The sequence below is a fragment of the Schistocerca americana genome, chromosome X, assembly GCF_021461395.2.
Source record: "Schistocerca americana isolate TAMUIC-IGC-003095 chromosome X, iqSchAmer2.1, whole genome shotgun sequence".
Classification (NCBI taxonomy): Eukaryota; Metazoa; Arthropoda; class Insecta; order Orthoptera; family Acrididae; genus Schistocerca; species Schistocerca americana.
In genome coordinates this window covers 429,489,494-429,510,580 of record NC_060130.1, presented here as the reverse complement: position 1 = coordinate 429,510,580, position 21,087 = coordinate 429,489,494, and the positions used below count along the sequence as shown (strand labels likewise).

The 21,087-nt window shown below is 40.3% G+C and overlaps 1 protein-coding gene across 1 annotated transcript in view; it reads left to right on the top strand.

Moving 5' to 3' along the window:
- Positions 1–21,087, top strand: part of LOC124554700 (patched domain-containing protein 3-like) — a 633,296-nt gene that overhangs the window by 535,859 nt on the left and 76,350 nt on the right. The gene's annotated exons all lie outside the window — the stretch shown is intronic.

The following is a 21,087-nucleotide window of genomic DNA, read 5'->3' as shown; positions in this document are numbered from 1 at the left end:
ACATCACACGCATCCATGCCCGAGGCAGGGTTCGAACCTGCGACCGTAGCAGTCACGCGGTTCCGGACTAAAGCGCCTAGAACTGCTCGGCCACCACCGCCGGCGCAAGCATTGCAGTGAAACATTCAGGATACCTGCCATGAGTTAGAATCTGGGACTATACATTGTAGGGTATCTTGTTACGCTGCAAAGAAACAGACAGTGATATTTACTAGCAGCTCTTTGGGACTCCTATAGATTGGACAACTTCAGCCAAGTACCTTGGATCATCACAGATAGTAAGCCCACACGATAGCAACAGCAGGTATCTGGCAGAAGACCAGCCAATGGTCACTGTACCCAGTAAGAAATGAGCATTCAGAACTCTTGATCAAATGTGGACACACTGTATCTAGATGATTGCACGCCAACTGCATCGACAGTCAGCAGAATCGGGACACCCAGTAATAAGCCAACTGGGTAGCCAACAGCTGTAATAAACGGCCCATAGTCTTGCTTGTCCCTTGCCCCAACGATAATAAGACCATGAGCAGATAACAATTCACTCAACGTTATACTTGTAGTAAAATTACATACAAATCCTCCGAAGTCCTGTCACTGCTCCAACCCCAGAATTTGCGTTAAACGCCACAAGGTGAAAACTGTACCTGAAGCTGTAAACACAAAGATTATGAGCAGTGGGAAAAACTATGAGTATGTTTAGGGTGCGATCTCTGTGTGCCTTGGTGACTCAGTTCTTAAGTTACAGACTACGGATTCTAAATCTTCGGATTCAGTCACATACGTATCAGTACAAAATTTTTCTTCACTCATCGATTATCTCACTTCAGCCAACGATTTGTTAGTGTGTAAAATGCCAATTTGCTCCATCGTATGGTGTCTACGTTAAACTGGATAAGTTAGTTGCAAGATGTGAAGACGGCGAGGACATAGAAGAAGCAAAATTAATTTATTACAGTGCTATCGGCCTCTACATCCATACTATACAAACCACCGCCTCATGGCAGAGGGGTACTTCTCTTTGTACCAAACATTAGGATTCCTTTATTACCAATCATATAAAGAGTGTGGAAAAATGATTACTTAAATGTCTCTGTTCACACTGTAATTGGTCTAATCTTGCCATCATGGTCAATAAAGGAGCGATAAGTAGGTGGCTGTAATGTATTCCTACATTCTTCACTTATTACTGATTTCTGAAAATTTGTAAGAAGGCTTTCGCTGGCTAATTGGCATCTACCTTCAAGCGTCCATCAATTCAGGTTTTTCAGCATTTGTCTAACACAATCCTTCGATTACAGCAAGCATATGGTCACTCATTCTGCTCTTCTTTCTAAATGTTCAGTATCCTTTGTTATAGTCTTATTCGCTATTGAGGAATATTGTTGTAAGACGAGATGCATGAATGTTTTATAAGCAGTCGTCTTTCTAAAAACCGACCTGTAAGCTGATTTACGTATCTGAAATTAGTTTCCTTTTCAGTTTGTGTCATTTATTTTTCGAAGTTTGCACTGTCTTACGTCAAAGTCTCTGTCTCCATAGTGATCCCAAGTTATGGCAATACTCTGAAGCGATTTTATTACCTTCCTTGCATCCTCAAATTGGGCACAATTTAGCTCAGTTATTTCATAGGCATTGTCCTCTTTATGCACAAAAAGAAAAAAAGAAAGAAAATGTCACTTTAAAGCAAATGCATCAGAGAAACTTTTACCACAAAGTTTTGTGAATTTGTTTAATGTGTGACAAATGTGTTCGATAACTTGAAAACTCTGTAACACTTCTAACAGCTAGCTATGAAATTAATTTTGAATATTACTGCTATAAAGCGCCTCAGTACCAAGTTCATACTGTGAAGACTACAGATATATCAATCAGTGTCTTTGGTTGCCCATGTTTCCAGCCAGCCCCTTGTGTAGTTCTTGTATGTATTTGAAGCTTAGACCATACAGGATATAGAGAGCACAGGACGCTATTATATTACAACCAACATCCCAGTTAGCTGGCTAGGGGCAGTTTCTAAACGCAGACAACTTCTGAAATACTCTTCAGTTATCTTTATCTCAGCTGTACTGTTTTCAGTAAAGATTTATTTTTACAACGGTGAAATCCTTTCACAGTGTTTGGTTGCACTGAAAGATACATGAAAGCTAGAAATATAATGTTCAACAGGTAAAGTTGTTTTAAGAATACAAAATAAAATTTTGCGTGCATATCTTTTGAAAGTTAGCATGTATGTTGGTTCTCAGATGAATGACGAAGATTTTGTCTCAACAGAACGTTAATATCTAATTCTTTAAAGTGTTTTCTCTTTAACCAACGTTTTCAAACACAGGAGCTCCCTCGAAGAATGGTCAATACTGAGGGATATGACAGGAACAATTATTCGAGATACAACATTCTAGTAAGCAAGGGCTCTGAATGCATACCTTAAGAGCTGTGAGCACTTATTCATCTTCAATACTGTGAAACAAATCTCTTCTACTGCAAGCTGTTTGCGTTCTCTATTTTGGCAGATGGTAGTACAGACCAATAAAAGAAAAAAAATGTCTAGTGAACAGGGCTCGAAAGAGCATACCTTAACAATTATGATCACTTGCTGAGTAGAGGAGATATCTTTCAGAGTAGCGAAGATGAACAAGTGGTCATAGATCTTAAGGTATTCAGTTTAGAGCCCACAATTGCTGGACATGTTTTTCTTCATATTACCATCTCTCAAAATATGGAAAGCAAAGGTCGAGCTGTAGAAGAGATTTGTTTCAAAGTATCGAAGATGAAGAAGTGCTCAAAGCTCTTAAGTCGTGCATTAAAGAGCCCTTGTTTACTACAATATTTTGCTTCGAATAATCGTTCATGTCATATCCCAGAATATTGATCATTTGTCCTGGGACACCCTGCATATTATGCTTCTTATCTTGACATTGTGTCGGTATCTGAAACGAATGAAGCAAAACTTATCAAACATAAACGCTTATTTTGTGTAAAAAACTGGATATTATGGACAGAAATAGATGTTGTATCTTGTAAACGTTTAGTGTAACTTCTCAAGCGTTTTGTTGATGAAACATCAGGAAGCTGCATGCTTCCTGTCAAACTGATGTTTTGTCTTCTATTCCTGTGGGAACAGTGAAATAAATAACACATAGGGCAACGAAAATAATAATTACTCAAAGAACTTTAATTCTGTAATTTGTGAAAGGGAAGAACTGTCAATATAGTGTTTCAAACATTATTTGTTACCATTTCACATGGTCAAATGTAAAAACGATAACGATCGCATGAATACCGGAAATTTGGGAGAAATTGAGTTAATTATACCACTATATGTGTAATAAGTGCGACAGACACTCGCTATTTGTTCTCTGTCACATGACTTAGACGTTGGATTAAAACTTAAACACAGCAGAGAGAGGGGTGCACCTTATATCTATCTAGCCCCTGACGTGCGACTACGGCTCTAGCCTAGATTAAGCGAGATGTACGAATTTCAGTGATTTTTATGTGGCTTACAAAAAGAATTTATAAACAAACTGAAATTAAACATATTTGCAACCACAAGGTGTTTTATTATGTACATATTACACGTTGCCGGAAAAAAAAATGTTAGTACACCCTTTTCGAGGTTTCCAGTTTACTCAAGATTAAATTGTTGCAGCAGTGCATATGGACTACATGAAATGATTATATTCACAGATCAATGGCACAAGAGGTTCTGAGGTACCAGGTATAGACCCATGCTGAAATGCCTGTATTAGTAAGTGCTGCCCATAGCCCCCAATGGCGGCAATGCAGGTGCTGACTCGAACATCCAGTCGATCATGTAGATGGAGAATACTGTCCTGGAATACGTTATTCCAAGCCTGGTTGACCTATTCATATAGTTTTGTAAGAGTTGTAGGTTGACGAGTTGCGTGAGTCACTTCTTGTCCCATTGTATCCCATACATGCTTGATGGGAGACAAGTCCAGGGATTGTGCTGGCCAGGGAAGTTACTGCATGTCTTGCAGAGCATGTTGAGTTTTACTGGTAGTGTGTGGACGAGCATTATTCTGATGGAACAACACATCGCCTTCCTGTTGCAAGAACGACAAAAGAATGGGTCTAACAATATTCTGCATGTACCAAGCACTGGTTGCGTCCCCTCCAGAACCACCAAAGGTGAACGAAAGTTGCAGCTTATTGCACCCCAGATCATGAGGCCTGGGGTTTGGCCAGTGTGTCTTGGATGAATGCACTCTATGAGATAGCGCTCATCAGGTCTACATCGTACTCACAAACGACCAGCACTTCCATGCAGGCAGAATCTGCTTCATTGTTGAAGGCCATTCCAGCTTTCAAGCGATCCTCTGATGGCATCAGTTGCGCTGTGAACGTCAGTGATGTGCTGTGAATGGAATACAGTCTAGAGGAGTGTGTGCCCGTAGGCCCACTGCTAATAACTGGTTCACAAAGATTCGTGTTGACACGTCTAGGCTCACAAGCCCTCTTATCTGTGCTATGGTAGCTGTACGATCTGCCACTGCTGCCCTCTCAATATGACGATCTTGGCAGGCATCTGTGCTGCTTGGAAGTGCAGAACCCCATCTACAGGTGTGAGAATATACCCAAAGATCATAAGTAGTCAATGGGGTGTGGCACAGACATATGTAAAGCTTTTAGGACTGCTAAATGAGCACACAAGATCCAGATTTCATCTCTCTGTTTGGGCATGATGATACGAGAATGTTGAACTTTGATTCCTGTTAAATCACTGCTGATGATATTGCTACGTCTTGAATTTGCACAAAACGTAGAATCCATTCTGTAATGCAGAATATTTTATAATAAGAGCTGTACTGTATGAGGTCAAAGACTGCTTCCTTGGTGCTTAAAATAAGCGCTTGATGATATACTTTCCGAATCTCCGAAAGTCTAAAAAATTCTACTCTCTTCTGCTCTTGAACATCACGAGGACCTGTGAACCATGAAGCTGCATGTCACCATAAGAAAGATACGGGTACTTTATGAATAGACTTCATGATAGTAGGTCTGTGGGGCTGTTTGCTTAAGACAGTGAAACCACTGAGTCGGAGATGTGTTGCCTGTTATTTTGGTCACTTGATTACAGACACACATTTTCCCACACTTTGGATCATACTGTATTCGACCTAAAGCAATCACACAGCCGTTTTTCTAAGATCACAGTTTGTAGCTTGGTAGAAGTAGCGTGAAAATCTTGCACCTACTTGTAGACATGGCAGAATAGTCCTTTTGACTGGTGGAAGTCTTGCCTCACTCCTTACTAGATGAACAATGACAAGTGTTGCAGATTTGCGACTGAAGATATTTGATGAGACTGTATATCCATTTGGAAGCATCACAAATGATGCGCACATCGACGTTGTAGCTGTCAAGGACTGTGTATCTCATGGAAAACCTCAAGGTGAGAACACCACAGTGACATGCGAAGTCAAAAGCCATAACCTCATTCCATGTGGGCAAAAGCAATTTATTAAAACATCATCTCTCTCTGGAAGACCATGGCCATTTGTTAGCAGCTAACTAGCATCACATACTAACAGTAAAGACATGAAAACAGGAAAGGCATAGCCTCATTCCATACGAGCAAAAAGAGTTCATGGAGATGCCATATTTCTCTGAAAGGACATAGTCATCTGTTAGCAGCTAACTGGCATCACATGCTAAAAGTAAAGGCATGAGAATGGTTGTCATACAGATCAGTATAAATGAATTTTGAGTGGGTAAACCTTGCATAAGACTGTTTGTAATGGTACTGTCGGGGTTAGAAGAGAGAATTTATAAACTCCAGCCTGTCTATTCTTTTGTTGTCCAGTTTGACCTTCCCCCGCATTACGCCAGACAGTCGTTGGGAGTCCACTGTATGTTTATTTTCCAACACTCTACATTGCATTTTTTTTTCAGTTCATGGTAGTGTTACGTAGGGATGATATAGGTTAAGTGGTGGTGCATATCAAAAGAAAGCTAAAGGAAAAAGACAGAGAAATAGTAAACTTTTACAGAAACTATTGTGAGTGGACTCATATCTTAGTGGTAAAAGTGAAAGTAAACTGTGTGGCTCTGAACATTCAAGTCAAGTTGCCGTTCAAAACAGTGACAATGAGCAGTGTAACTCTTTAGGTGCAGACGAAATTAAAGAGTTCTAAATGGTAAACAGAATGCAAAAGTTCTAACTTTTGGACTTCCAGAAGGATGTCAAGAATCTACAGGCTCTAAAGCAGAGGATTTTCCTATTTCCAGTAATGTCCCATTGTATTAAGAAAACAATGATCATGTACTGGATTATTCGGCAAAAAATGTAGTTAATAAAAACAAAAATGCTGTGGTTTCTGTCATCATGGGGATACACCAATGGATTTCAGCGATTTTGCAGTAAAAAATTGTTTCAGAGGGTTTTGGTGACTGGGGAAATTATCAGCTGTGGATATCCTGTATATTCTGCTAGACAAGGATCATTGTTCTGTGCATGTTGTAAATTATTTAGTGGTACATCTCAATTTCCAGTACCTGATTTCAGCGACTGGAGCCATATTGGCATACAAATAGCTGAACATGAAAATACTACCTGTCACAGAGACTGCGTGTTAAAATTGAAAAATAGAGAAAACCAGATGAATAGAACTGACAAACGGTTGCCCACCCAGCATGAAAATAAAGTTACATAGAGGAGAAATGTGCTAAAAAGAGCTACTTCTGTAGTTAAGAAGCTAGCTTCTAGGGGGCTAGCAATCCATGGAGAAGTTTGGTTCTGTGCAAAATGGAAATTTCATGATGTGCCTTGAATTAATTGTGGAGTATGATTCTTTTTTGGCCGATCATACAGCGAGGTTTGGTAACTCTGGAAAAGGATTAAATTCGTACCTGTCACAATCAACTTATGAAGACTTAATACGTCTTATGGGGAGGCCAATAACCCAAAAAATATATAATTGAGTTATTTATTCTAAATATTTTTCAGTTAGTATGTTTTACACCAGATGTATCCCATAATGACCTGTTAAGTATAATAATTAGATACATAAATGAAATGGGCTCTCAGTTGAAATATTGCTGTGTTTTATAAAAAATGCAGATCGCACTGGAAAAAGCTTTCAGAAGCAGTTTCGAATTCTTTAGAACTACATGGACTGAATGAAATTCAACAACTGTTGATGTCAGTCATACGATAATGCTGCCAACATGTCTGGTACATATTCAAGCCTGTAAGGAAGACTCAAGAGTCAAAACTCTCTAATTTTCTTCACTCCATGTTCAGCTCACTTGCTGAATCTAGTTGGCTCATGAGCTGCACTAGGCTGAATAGTTGCAATACAGTTTTCTGGGTTAATTAACGGTTTACACAATTTCTTTGAAGATTCAACAAGTAGGTGGCACATCATGGAAACATTTTTTTGATTCTGCAGGCATGACACTGAAGTCACTGTCTACAACACAATGGGGTGCACCTGAGGATGCTTGTAAGAATCTGAATGCAGCTTGGAAAACTGTGTTTTCTCCATTAAGAACGATTTCAGAAAATGAGAGTGGCAGAGTTAGATGTGAAGCTGAAGGTCTTGTTAGAAAATTAATTAGTATTAAGGTAGCTTTCATGCAACAATTTGGCAAAGCAATGAAAAAATTGCAAGCTGTGAATGTAGACATTTCTACTTCAGTTGAAATGTATGACTCTCTTGCAATGTATTTAGCAGGGCTCCAGACAAATTTTTCAGTTCACAAGGATTCAGCTGAAAAGGAAAAGATAAGAAATTCAAAATCAATTCCACCTCCTTCAGCTGCTGAGAATCAAAAAAGGAAACATCAAATTAAACATAAGAGATTATTTGATGAATCGTCTGACTGAGAAGACAAACACAGATGTCCTGAAGAAAAAATAGGATCACACTGTGTTGAGATCTGGAAAAGAATGAGAATTTCATATTCTAAGATTATACAAACCCTTTAGGCTGAGTTGAGAAGAGAGATAATGTCTACAGACAACGTTGCTTAAGATTTTCATTTCTCTCAAAGACCACGAAACTAGAAGCTGTTCAGATTTATGAAGCTCCAGAGAAATTTAGAGCCATCTATACTTCTAACACAGAGAACAACCTTGGTGAAGAATGTAAACATTTTAAAAGCTATCTGTTGTCTATGAGGAAAGAAGACAGTGACAAGTTGTCCTCTTGTCCATTCCTCTGTAGGGTGTTGGTAAAATAAAATAAAGTGAACTGGTGATATGTATCCAAAAAAAAATCTACACAGCACTCAAGATTCACAACTGCACTCCAGCAACAAACTTTTCAACTGAAAGATCCTTTTCTGTTTTAAAGCAGATTAAGAACTTTCTACAGACAACAGAGCTTCAAGAACGACTCGTCAGTTTTAGAGTACTAGCCATAGAGTAAGGCATCTCAGCCAGTCAGGATTGTCAGGCAGTGATAAATGAATTTGCAAATACAAAAGTGGGAAGGAAGTCATTCCTATAAGTTTGCTGTATTCAGGAAAGGGTCAGTTAAATGGTATTGTATCATGTACTTGGGTCTGACTAAATTACACATTTAAGTGCAGCAATTTGGTATAGCATATTAAACTGTAACTATCATCTTTGTATTTTTACCATATATTGTGTTGAAGTTTGCTGTTTCTGTAGTAATTTTTCAGTAAAAGAGGCTATTGAACTGTAGTAGTTATTTTATTATGTTGTAATATTTAACTTACACATGTGGTTTCTGTTAAATGTTACTTAAATACTTCAGTAAAGTATGAAACTGAAGTTAATGATTATGCAGCTTTATTGCTGATAGTCTGTACATGTACAGTAATGCTGACGTTTAGGCATGAAATAAATTACTGCACAGGGGTGTCACAAACCCTAAGTATGGCCCTGGTGTTTGCTGAAACAGCCAAATGCTATTGTTCTTTTGTGTGTAGCATACAGAATAGCTTATTATATGATTGCTAGTGACAACTACTGTGTGCCAAACAACTACATTTCACTCCTCAGCAAGCTAAAGATCACTTTAAGTGAATGATACCTTACATCTAATCATTTACTTCTTTTTCAAATTTGATAAGAAAATTTGTAGAATACCAAACATAAAACAGATAAAAGCTTTCAAGTAATAAAATTTGAAAACCACATAGCTATTACAATATACTAACTTACTCCGCAAGTATTCCACATTACGGTAAGATTACAGAAAATTCCCTAATTGCATAGTACAAACACAAACCCTGACGCATACAAATATAAATATGCTAGGTAAATTGATCTTACTTATGTGATTAAGTGTTTTCTGACCTTTTTAACACAGTAAATAGAGAAAAGATAAAATAAGATTAATCATTAAGGACAACAACTAGCCATGACACCTCATCCCCAAATTGACAAAAGCGAACATTACATGAAACCAACCCTTTGCCACACTTGTACTATACACATAAACACTGTGGTTTATCACTGTGGTGTTGTACCACCTGTGGTCTGTTGTGGTCAGGCATGTCACACTTTTGTGCACCTGTGCCTTAGCACCTGACGTCTTATTGGTAATGAGCTACTGGCCTGATATAACCAGCTAAAGGCCGTTGCTCCAGCTCAACACTGACTGCTCTAGGTGGTAGAAGAGCCTCTTGCACATGCAGTGTGATTTCTCTATGCTCCCACAAACAGAAGCAGTGGTGGGGAGTGAACATGGTAGAACCAACCCTGCACAGTGCTGATGTCAGGCCTCTCAGTTGTAGTTATCCCTGAACTCATCTAAGATACTGCGCAGCAATAACTTGCACCTATGCATCCACTGTAGCTTCAGTCTTTTAATTTACACTTGCACACAAACCGTAAATTTCACCCAGTACTGGGCGGTGTGGGGGTATGCACTTATTCACGTTACTTTCCTTCATACCCAAATGATACCTTTTGCAGTTGCAGGAATAGACCCTGCATGCCCATTATTTACCCTGAAAGTCCACACCATCAACAAATGCTACATTGACTTGTACAACTACTGACTAACTTCTATTACGTCACAGCCTATGTACAGCAAAAATATGTGTTAGTTGAAGATATGGCATGTCATGATGGCACTGCTACTAGCCTGGCCACAGTGGGCCTGGCGGTAGTGATGACTAGTACATTGACAGTGTGGCCAATGTTTGTGAAGGCTCTGATGCTGCATCCATTCACAGCTAGAATATGGAATAGGTGTTAGATGTCCACATTCCATATTGTGTGAATGAGCACTGTAGAAGTGTCATTGACAATCACTGTGTGTCTTTTGGAGGAGTGGTGAGGGACTGCTCTCACATGCTCCACCTGCGACGGTGACTGTTGTGAGGCATTTATGAGTTGGCTGAGTGCAGGCTCCCTGGCTAAACAATTGTATTGCCCAATTGGAGGCTACAGAATGAATGGTCTGTAGGGGACTGGACTCTTGAAAAGATCTGATGTTGCATAAATTAATAGAGGGCAACATTCCAAATGGGAAAGTATTGAGACTCTTGAAGTGTGCATTTTGATCACTGTCAACAAATGCTATGTAACTCCCTTCACTTGCACTACTAACTATACTACCCACCTACAGCTCTCCTCAGCTAATACTACTGACAGACTTCTGTTGCACGAAAGTTGATCTACAGCAAAGATCAGTGTTAGTTACAGAATAATGCAGTCTTCCATCAAAAAAATTGTGTGACCATTGAAGGACAGCTGGGTGAGAATCTGTTTAAATCTATAGTATAAATCTACTACTACCACTACTATTACTACTACTACTACAGCTACATGGGAATCTATTTTGAATCTATCATATGAATCTACTACTAACCTACTGAATTCACCACAGTGACCACATGTCTTTATATAGCATTATGGGCATGTTGTTTTCTATGCGATTGCTGTACTAGAGTTTCATCCCTCTAAAGCTTCCTCCCATTCTGCAATCTGTGTTGGTCTCCAAGAAACACAATTCACTGATAATCATACTCAAACTCCTTGATGATAACGTGCATTCTATCAGAATGATGTGTGTCTTTTGGAATGGTATATTGAAAAGTAACCTAAATTATGTTAAAGAAGGGATTTGTAATGCATTTAGCAGCTATTTGATGTAGAACCGAACCATCACCTAACTATGTTCAGCTCGTACCACATGTGTGAAATTGAACAGCAGCCTGCTGACAGCCATGTAGTTTTTGCCAGGTATGGATTGTCACAACTGTTACATTGCATTCCTCCAGCACAATAAGCCACTGTCCAGTTCTAAAATTGGAGTATGATTAACACCTTAGGAATGCATCTGTATAAATAGTGCTAAATAGTTTCCTATGTTGGGATGTTTAGAAATATCCTGCATGCCCAACCCTCAAGAGATTGACATTGTGATGGTGCTGCACCTGGTGAAAGTGGGCTCACACCATCAGTTGTGGGTGTGAAGCAGGCAGCAGACTTCAGTTACACCATGTTGTCCAGCCATCTGGTGGCAGTAGACTGTGGGGATGATATGCATGGTTATTGGCCAGTTGTGAATACAGCGCCACAGTGGTATGCCAAAGTATACACTGTAAGTTGACAGAGCTGACTCTGGCTGCATGACTCACAGCTAGCAGCGTGCTCAGTTGCCCAGGCGGGACTTACGGTGAGCTGGCTGGTTATAGCCAGACTGTAGGCAGACAGTAGATGAGTCATTTGTCAGTGTGGCAAGGAATGATTGTGGATGCATCCCATGTTTGTTTAAATAATGATACAATTGTCCCTATATTACTATAAACACACCATAAATGTTTACATAGCACACAGTTTTATACTCTGGGCTAATCAGTACTTGGGATTCTAAACTTAGGGTGACTATTGTTTAAATAACACGAGTGGATGGGCAATGGGTGTGGAGGGAATTGTTTAAACATATCACTGGATTTTTTTAAAAAAAAATTTACTGTCATTTTTAAATGGGCTCTTGAATTCTATACTTAGGACATGCAACCTGGCAAACATGCAGGCTGTGCTAGTATCATCAAGTCCACCATCCTCGATCACCATCTTGGATTTTAGCCACAAACAAGTGGCATTTGATTTCATGGAGGCTGGGCCAGTATCCCAAGATCTGCCACCTTGGATCACTGCCTTGGGTTTGATTGTTATATGGCTATTGAAAACCTGCTAAGAAAAGTGGCCTAGGCCCATTGTAGTAGTTAAGTGCAAGTAAACATCAGACAATGCATCACTTCTGGTGATATGATAATGCCATAACTGATAATCAGTAGGTTATCAGTGAGCATTCTGGGGGAGATAATGACCTAATCTCAAGGTCACTGATAAGGCCTCCCAGTGTCATGTTACACACTTTTGCAACTTATATTCATCGTCACCCACAACTCGATCCCCCCGGTGAATCACAGACAATTGACCACAGTTATCCAGGGGAACCCCAATGTACATAAGGCAATTTTGCGAGTTATATTCAAGGTAATCACATAGCTCAATGCTGGTCACATGATATAAAGTTGATGGGAAACACCGCGATCAAAGGGAGCACATTGCAATGGTGAGAAACCCAATGGACCAGTAAGATGTGAGCTCTCCTTCTTCATCCTTCACAACTAGTTCAACTGTGAAGGACTCTTCATTTGAGATCTGTGAATCGTGGGGGAGGGCATAAGTTCAGTTTGTTATAAACAATAATTCTATAGTGGCAGGGTTTGGAAATAATAACAAGGATATAAAAAATTAACTAATATTTTAATATGTACAAATTTTTGCTGTATATGTATTTACAATCTCATAATTTTTTTGTTTATTTACAAGGCTACTTGTTTCTGCAACATACACACAGTATATTTTTTACAATCATTTCTTGTTTTGTTAAAAAAATTCCTTGTTTACTAAGCTATTGTTTTTTACAAAGGTATTTTTTCTTAGTGCATTTCCACATCCATTTTTTATTTGTAAATTACTTTTTTCTGAAGACTTATGACTATCGGGTACATTAAAGCTAGAAGAACTTAAATACCATGTTTCTCATTCTGGTTCTACACTGATGGAATAAAATTGCAACACCAAGAAGGAGCTCTGTATTTTGGCATGTAAAAGATGATGTCTGTTCAAGTTTCTGTATCTACATCCACACTCAATAAACCATCATGAGGAACATGGGAGAGGGCACATCCCATTGTACCAGTTATTAGGGTTTCTTTCCATTCCATTCATGTGTGAAGCATGGGAAGAATGATTGATTGAATGCCTGTGTGAGTGAAGTAATTATTCTAACCTTATCCTCACAATACCTGTGTGAGTGAAATATAAGGGGTTATAGTATATCCCTAGAGTAGTCATTTAAGGCTGGTTCTTGAAACTTTGTTAATAGACTTTACTCAGATAGTTTATGTCTTCAAGAGTCCGCCATTCCGCCATTTCAGTTCATTCAGTATCTCTGTGACACTCTCCCATGGGTTAAGCAAATTTGTGACCATTCGTGCTGCCCTTTTCTTTATATGTTCAATATCCCTTGTTAGTTCTATCTGGTACAGATCTCACATGCTTGAGCAATATTCTAGGATGGGTTGCACAAATGATTTGTAAGCAGCTGGCCGGTGTGGCCGTGCGGTTAAAGGCGCTTCAGTCTGGAACCGCGTGACCGCTACGGTCGCAGGTTCGAATCCTGCCTCGGGCATGGATGTGTGTGTTGTCCTTAGGTTAGTTAGGTTTAATTAGTTCTAAGTTCTAGGCGACTGATGACCTCAGAAGTTAAGTCGCATAGTTCTCAGAGCCATTTGATTTGTAAGCAATCTCTTTTGTAGACTTTCCCAGTATTCTACCAAGAAACTGAAGTCTACCACCAGCTTTACCCATAACTGAACCTATGTGGTCATTCCATTTCATACCTCTACAAAGTGTTACACTCAGGTATTTGTAAGAGTTGGCTGATTCCAACAGTTATTCATGGATATTATAGTTATAGGATACTACATTTTTTCATTTTGTGAGGTGCACAATTTTACATTTCTGAACATTTAGAACAAGTTGCCAATCTCTGCACCATGTTGAAATCTTATCAAGTTCTGAATGAATATTAATGCAGCTTCTCTCAGACAGTACACCATTACAGATAACTGCATCATCTGCAAAAAGCCTGATTTTAATATTAATATTGTCTGAAAGGGCATTAATATGCTACATGAACAGCAAGGGTCCCAACACAATTCCCTGGGGCACACCCGAAGTTACTTCTACATATGACGATGACTCTCTATCCAAGGTAACAAGCTGAGTCCTCCCTACCAAAAAGTCCTCAATTGAGTCACAAATTTCACTTGATACCCCATATGATGGTACTTTTGACAATAAGTGTAGGTGTGGTGCTGAGCCAAATGCTTTTTGGAAATCAAGAAACACTGCGTGTACCTGGTTGTCTGCTTTCAGTATGTCATGTGAGAAAAGTGTGAGTTGGGATTCACATGATTGATGTTTTCAAGAACCATGCTGGTTGGCAATGAGGAGGTCTTTCTGTTCAAGATATCTCATTATGTTTGAGTTCAGAATATGTTGTAAGATTCTACAACAAATCGATGTCAAGGATATTGGATCACTTCTACAATACTTCTTATAGAAGGGTGTAACCTCTGCCTTTTTCCAAGAACAGGGCATGGTTTTTTGTTTGAGGGATCTACAATAGATCATAGTAAGAAGAGGGGCTAACTCAGCTGCCAATTCTGCATAGGATCTGACAGGGATTCCATCAGGGCCTGGAGCTTTGCTCAATTTTAACGATTTCAACTGTTTCTCTACACCACTGGCACTAATACTTATTTCATTGATCTTTTCAGTGGTACAAGGATTAAATTGGGACAGTTCTCCTGGGAAACCTTTGTAAAGGAACATTTGAAAATGGTGTCAAGCATTTCAGCTTTTGCTTTGCGACCCTCAATTGCAGTTCCTCTCTCATTCGCTAGGGACTGGACACTAACTTTGGTGCCACTAACAGCCTTTACATATGACCAGAATTTCTTTTGATTCTGTAAAATGTCATTTGACAATATTCTGCCACAGTAGTCATTGAAGGCATCACGCACTGCTGTCTTGACAGCCAAATGCATTACATTCTTCATCTCTCTATCTATAGCCCTACACTTTGTTCTACACCGATTATGCATTAATCTCTGTTTCTTTAGAAGTTTCTTTACAGTAACTGTATACCATGGAGGTTCCCTCCCATTATGAACTGTTGTACTGGGTACATATCTATCCAGTGCTTGGTCAACTATTCTTTTAAACTTGAGCCAGAGTTCCTCTACATGCCCCTAACCTGTGCTGAAAGTTTCAAATTCGTCATTGAGATATGATATTACTGATTTTTTTTATCTAGTTTAGCAAACATATATGTATCTTTCTCCTTGTTTTAGTTGTACTTTGGAAATCACTGTTGCCACAACCACATCATGGTCACTGATACCAGTTTCATTGTGGATATCCTCAAAGAGGTCAGATCTATTTGTTACCATTAGGTCCAATATATTTCCATCATGGGTGGGGTTCCCAACTATCTGTCCTAGGTACTTTTCAGAGAGGGCATTTAGTAAAATTTCAAAGGCTGTCTCATCACACCCACCACTAATAAAATTGTAATTTTCCCAATTAATTATTGAATGATTAAAGTCTACACCAATGATTATAGTATGAATGGGGAAATTAGGTGCAAGTGAATTGGGCTTTTCTCTGAAGTTTTTGTTTACATCAGGAGATGAGTCTGGTGGGCGATAGAAGGATCCAATTATCATTTTATGTCCACCCCTGATACTGAGTCATGCCCAAATAATCTCACATGCAGCTTCAATTTCTATCTTGGTTGATCTGAGCTTACACCATCTCCATTTCCCATTTGCTTATCCTTTTCATATACACTTAATTTTTTCCTAAAAATCTCACTGCTATCAGTTTCAGGTTTCAACCATCTTTCTGTACCTAGTATTATGTGAACTTCATTGTTTTCCATGAGTGCTTCAATGTTTGGCACTTTGTTGCGAATGCTTTAGCAGTTTACCATTAGGATTTTAATACTCTCACCTGTGGGGGGCATTTCTTTCGATCTTATGCTGATACTTCTGGGTTTCGCATGGCTGTTGGTGTCTGGATTGGATGGAGAATCGCCTAATATCAAAAACCCTTGTGTGCGCCTCACACACTGTCATCTACCTGAGAAGATGCCTCTGATGTGTAGTGCACGCTTGATCTGTGCACCTCACAAGCAGTCATCTACTTGAGAAGATGCCTCTGATGTGTAGTGCACGCCTGATCTGTTTAGGGACCCTACAGTTCTCAACCCTATGGCACAAGTCCAGGAAGTCACAGTCTAGCTTGTCACACAACTTTCAAAGTCTCTGGTTCAGTCCTTCCACTTAACTCAGAACCAAAGGGCCACAATCAGTTCTGGGGACAATGCTGCAAACTGTGAGCTTCGATGAAATGTTCTCAACCTTCTCTGCCAGTCGCTGGAATGACCAAGAATGACTTCAGAGCCCAGACAACAGGCATAATTTGTTCCTATATGCACCGCAATCTGCAGCTGGTTGGAGCCTGTTGCCTCAATGGCTGCTGGAATAGCCTCTTCATCATGTTGAATGAGGCCTCAGGCATACATATTGAGTGCACCTGGTGCCATTTCCTGTCTCTTGCTGCCATTTCCCTAAGGGGTACCACCATTCGACGTTCATTTGAACTGCCGATGATTAATAGACCCCTAACCTTTTGCGTTTGCCTTCCCCTGACACTGGACAAAAAAGGTTTCCCCAAATCAGGTGAAGTGAGTCCCACTGGCTCAGTTTCAGTGAAAGAGAGCACCTCAAACTAGTTGGTTAGGGGGATCTGTGCAACATCTTGAGTCCTCCCTGGTCCCTATCCACACTGTACAGGACGCCAACATCTGTCATTACACGCCACTCACAGTCAAGTGGACGGGTAGTAACAGATCCTCTACTGTATGCTGAGGAGATAGCCTCCATAGGAGGAGGATAGCACTTGAGGTACCTGTGGTACAGGTGCTCTTCCAGCACATCGATTTGCAACAGCTGTCAATCATTTGACAGTAGTCAGGCAATCGTTTGGCAGCAGTCATGGCGTTTTCCAGCTGCTTCCTAACGTCAACCAACTCATCCCATGTTTGAGAACAGCATTCGCAGTGGAGCTCCATTTTGGCTGGTGCAATGTTTTATAAGGCACTGAACAAAGGACTTTTAAGTTAAACCTGTCGATTATCTTTCAATCTGTTGAGATAAAAAGCTGATAATTCCCTATAAGAATTGAAGCGGGTACACAAAACGAGATTTCTATTAAGGAAACACAAAAAACCTGTGGTTAAAATTATTACTACTTTCCTAATACGTTTTGATGTTAATTATAGTTGTTGGCAAACTCGGAAACCTAGTTAATTTACTATAACTGCAGATAATATACAGGGCTACTCCTCTTTAAGAGAAAACTAGATGCGAACAATAAAATATGCGAGTATAGAACTTAAAATCGACATACAATATTATACAAGCAGTCTCACACAAGGGAAAATTCCTAAGTCCGGTTTTATATTTAAATAAACATGCGTATTGCACGCATTTTTCACTTAGCTGATTCCGTGCACACTTGTACACTGGCGTGCCGAAGAAGAACACTGCAGCGTAAATTTATCTCGATCAAAATCGCTAAAATGTGCAGCACCAACAAAGCACGTCTTCTGCCTGTTGCAGCCAACAATGCAGACACTTATGGATTAAATATAGCAATGTTTTTCGTGCCAGTCACATAACAGTGGCCCTGGTAGTGCCACTATAAAGATGCAAATCAGGTTCGTTGTAAATACACGCTGCAGTTACCTTTGGATCTGGTGACTTAATATTGGTCAGGAATGCCTTTAAGGCGACAAAAACGCCATTATCAACACTTCACCGAGTTTGAACGAGGTCATGGGATAGGGCTATGACAAGCTGGATATTCCTTATGCAATATTGCAGGAGGACTTGGCTGGAATGTAGCCACTGTACATGATTGCTGGTTGCGATGGTCACGAGAATGTACAGTCACAAGAAGACTGGGCTTTGGAGAGCCACATGGCACTATCGAGAGGGAAGATCATCATGTTTGCCATATGGCTGTGGTGCACTATATTGCATCTACAGCAGCAATCTGAGCAGGAGTTGGCACCACAGTGACACAACAAACTGTTACAAATTGGTTACTTCAGGGACAGTTTTGAGTCAGATGGCCTGTAGCGTGCTCTCCACTGACCCCAAACAACCGCCATTTGTGACTTCAGTCGTGTCAAGCGAGAGCTCATTCGGAGGGTGGTGTCAAGTAAGAGCTCATTGGAGGGTGGACTGGAGGTCTGTTGTGTTTTCTGATGAAAGCTGGTTCTACCTCAGTGCCAGTGATGGCTGTGTGTTGGCTAGAAGGAGGCCAGGTCAGTGCCTGCAACCAACCTGTCTGCAGCCTAGAACTCTGGACCTTCACCTGGAGTTATGGTCTGGAGTACGATTTTGTATGACAGCAGGAGCAGTCTCATGTTTATCCTATCCACACTGACTGTAAATCTGTACATCAGTATGGTGATACAGCCTGTTATGCTGCCACTCATGCACAGCATTCAAAGGGGCGTTTTCCAACATGATAACGCTCGTCCACATACCGCTGTTGTAATCAGACATGATCTACAGAGTGTCGACATGTTGCCTTGGCCTGCTCGATCAGCAGGTCTGTCTCCAATTGGGCACATGTAGGACATCATCTGTTGATAACTTTAACATTGTCCACAAATAGAATTAACTACCCCCGTATTGACCAACCAAGTGCAACGGGCCTGGAGCTCCATCCTATATACTGACATCTCGCACCTGCACAATACAATGTGTAGCGGCAGCTGCCGAGCCGAGAGGACGTGCAGCAGAGCAGCACCAGCACTTGTCTGATAAACTGTAAATAAATTGTCTTTGTTTTTTGTTCAAGTGCTTCTGCAAAGAAGTGAACTGTACGTGTGTACTTTAGTGTGTAGACTAGTGGTCAGAAAATTAATCGTAGTTTTTGTTTTTGCGTAAGTCTTGTGAATATCTTTGTGCAGGGTGGCTTCCTAGTATAAATTTTCCCGCCACCAGAATGCCACGTCACCCACCACGGACTCAGTTGAGGAAGTAGCGTAACCCTTGACTACTCAGTGTAGCGGCAGCCGCTGACTAAGAGATTTTGGTCGTATGTAAAATCAGTAAGTGTGTCAAAATCATCTATTCATTCTCTCAGCGACCACATCGCCACCGAAACGGAAGATAACAGAGAGAAGGCCGAAATACTGAATTTGGTCTTCCGAAGTTGTTTCACGGCGGAAGATCGTTTCACGGCGGAAGATCGTTTCACGGCGGAAGATCGTAACTCGTCCCTCCTTTCAATCGTCATACGAACATCGAAATGGCAGATACTGAGATAACCGATCGCGGAACTGAAAAGCAGCTACAGTCGCTTAGTAGCGGAAAGGCTTCAGGACCAGATGAGACATCTATAAGATTCTATAAAGATTATGCAAAAGAACTTGCTCCCCTTTTAGCAATAATTTATCGTAGATCGCTTGAGCAATGAAAGGTACATAACGACTAGACAAAAGTGCATGTCATTCCCGTTTTTAAGAAAGGCCGTAAGACAGATCCACACAATTATAGACTTATATCGTTGATGCCAATTAGTGAACATGTTTTCTGCTCAATAATTATGACGTTTCCGGAAAGTGAACATCTCCTTTATAAAAATCAACATGGATTCCGCAAACAGAGATCCTGCGAAACTCAGCTCGCTCTGTTCCTCCATGAGATCCACAGCGCAGTGGACAACAGCGCTCAGGTTGATGCCGTTTGCGCTCGGGTTGATGCCGTTTTCCTTGACTTCAATAAGGCATTTGACGCCGTCCCACATTTCCGTTAAATGAAAAAAAATTATGAGTTTATGAAGTATCGGAACAGACCTACGATTGGATTCAAGACTTTCTTGCAGATAGAACTCAACACGTCGCTCTTAACGGAACTAAATCTACAGATGTGAACGTAATACCTGGAGTACCACAGGGAAGAGTGATAGGACCGTTGCTATTTACAATATATGTAAATGATCTATTGGAAAGCGTTGGATGCTCTTTAAGGATATTCACACATGATGCAGTTGACTATATCAAAGTAGCAACGCCAGAAGACAGCAAGAATTTTCAGAATGGCCTGCAGAGAATTGATGAGTGGTGCAGGCTCTGGTAGTTGACCCTGACCGTAAATAAATGTAACATATTGCACAGACATAGGAAAAGAAATTCACTACTGTACAGCTCCACTATTGGTGACAAAAAGCTGGAGACAGCGTCTGCCATAGACGTAACTATCCAGAGTGACCTTAAGTGAAATGACCATATAAAACAGATAGTGGGAAAAGCAGACACCAGACTCAGATTCATTGGAAGAATCTTAAGGAAATGTAACACATCCACAAAAGAAGTGGCTTGTAAGGCGCTTGTTCGCCCAATTCTTGACTATTGTTCATCTATCTGGGATCCCTATCATGTAGGATTGATAGAGGAGATAGAGAAGGTCCAACGAAGAGCGGCGCGTTTTGTCACGGGATCGTTTAGCTGGCGAGAGAGCATTACGGAGATGCTAAACAAACTCCACTGGCAGACGTTACAAGAGAGGCGTTGTGCATCACGGAAACGTATTACTTCCCACCAAAAACACCTCACATATTGACCATGAAGAGAAAATTCGAGAATTAGAGCCACATAGGCTTACCGACAGTCATTCTTCCCAGGCACTATTCACGAGTGGAACAGGGTTGGAGGGATCAGATAGTGGTACCGAAAGTACCCTCCGCCACACACCATTAGGTGGCTTGCAGAGTATGATGTACATGTAGATGAATGCATGCACGTTTGCATACTTGCTTGGACATTCTTGTAGTTACCATGGCCTTTAATGTACCAGCATTTCACATTTGCAATGGCCTAGCTAATACATACATTAAACTGTGGTCTTGCAATGTTCACTTAAATATTTACCAACACAAATGTATTTCTGAAATTTCACTACTCTACTTTA